This window comes from Alosa sapidissima, chromosome 20, assembly GCF_018492685.1.
Source record: "Alosa sapidissima isolate fAloSap1 chromosome 20, fAloSap1.pri, whole genome shotgun sequence".
Taxonomy (NCBI): domain Eukaryota; kingdom Metazoa; phylum Chordata; class Actinopteri; order Clupeiformes; family Clupeidae; genus Alosa; species Alosa sapidissima.
Window position 1 is genome coordinate 10563294 of NC_055976.1, and position 1924 is coordinate 10565217.

Genomic DNA, 1924 nt, shown 5'->3' on the forward strand with positions numbered 1-1924 from the left:
CCACGGCCATATTGCAACGCTTTTTGGGCCCTTATCGGGCATTTATTTTGGCAGAAATGCGCAAGGCTTCACAACACCAACCTTGCTCCAGCGCGAGATCACAACACATGATTGGCACGATGTCTTCACAACACACCATATGATTTGCTCAATGTATTCACATGTAGACATTATGCCATGGAAGGGGTGGGATATGTGTAGACAACTGCCAAACAAACTAACCCCATGCATTTCTATGGAGGATTTTTTAAGTGCTGTGTCTCCTCATTAGAAAGTCTCTGCTTGAGTTCACAATCTTAGATCACAACACTTGAGTTTGCTATTTTGCTTTCTTTTTTCTGTTTTACAGTTTTGTTCTAGACTTTAAGTTTGTCTATGTTCTCTGACCTGTGAAATATTTCAGTGCTTGACAACATAATTTCCTACCTCAAACAAGGACATTTCCAACCTCTTGCACATTTTACAAAAGAAATTATTGATAATGTCATAATTATTGGCTTCTAATGGGCTTAACTGATTGGATGGTATTAATGTGACAACCTGATTTTTTATGTATTTACATTGATAGAGGTTGTGTGCACACACCAGTTTCAGGTGTATACAAAATTATTCAACTGTGATGAAACTCACCATTAAAAATCCAAGTGTGGTAGTGATGGTGTTAAAGGTTAAAATGCTACCTAGTTTAAATTTCTAAATAAATCATCCGTTTGGATTGTTTGTCTTTGAGTTATTGTCACTGATTCATAGTGGGCAATCTCAATAGAGTAAATAAGTATACTTAAGGAAGGGTTCTTTGAGTTTCTTTTTATTTATCAGGGCAGAGGTTTATATTGGGATCTCTAACATGAGGGGTCAGCATATCTAATCTGTTGACTGATTATGGAAGGAGTCTCTTGCTTTTAGATGTACAAATGAAAGGATAGACGAAAAAGGCTTCTAGAAAGAAGTATTTTGTAGTATTTTGAAAATACAAAAATACAGTATTTTATTTTGATAAATTTTTTAGCTGCTGTATTTTGTAGTTTATTTTGATACATTTTTAAGGTGGGTATTTGGTATTTTATTTGGAAATACATTTTTATGTATTTGTGCCCATCCCTGAGTAGGCCTATCTAAAACACTGTGTGATCAGTGTGATTATTAGTCCTGTAGGCTAGTAATTTCTCATAGACCGATTCAGGTTTTTTTTTTCTATATTGCAGGCTACACCTAAAAATGTTTACAGTTTTTCTTCAAAAGAGCTTTTTTTACAGCATTAAAAAGGATAACTGGCTGTCTCAGCAGCTTTTCAACTTTTCATTCATTAATCAGTTTAATGTCCTCCATCTCCAGGGTAACTTGATGCATTGCAACATAGATGGCAACTCATTGATTTAAAATTTGAAGCAACCAAGGGAGTGGATAATGTGCCTGTTATTGCTTTGTACGGTTCAGTTGAGTTGACTATATTGAAGTTGATTTATTTGGACTAGGAGGGGGGGCAGCTTTATTTCAAGTTGTCAAGTAAAATAGTAGAAAGCTTATCAAAGCGAAGTCATAATTAGCCTTTCATTGATAAGTGAAAATTGCCTTGATAAGTGTGCCCACAACTGTAATCCGAGAAAATTCAACGGATTTCAAACTTCTCTCTCTCTCCGTGTGTGAATGTACTGAACATACACAAATGTTATGATAGAGCGGCTCAGCCATATTGACGTGTATCAATAGGAAATTCAGTGCAATCAATTTTCTTTGTTCACAGATATCTTTTGAAATACTGCATATGATTACAGTTTTGATTTCACTCCACTGCCACAGACTGTTTTATTGGACTCTTATGTGCATTTTTGAATTAACCTAAGCCATGGGCGAGGGCTATCTGTAAATGTCTGCTGTGTCTGCGTACCTTACCATGATAACATCCAATATCAGTGACCCCATG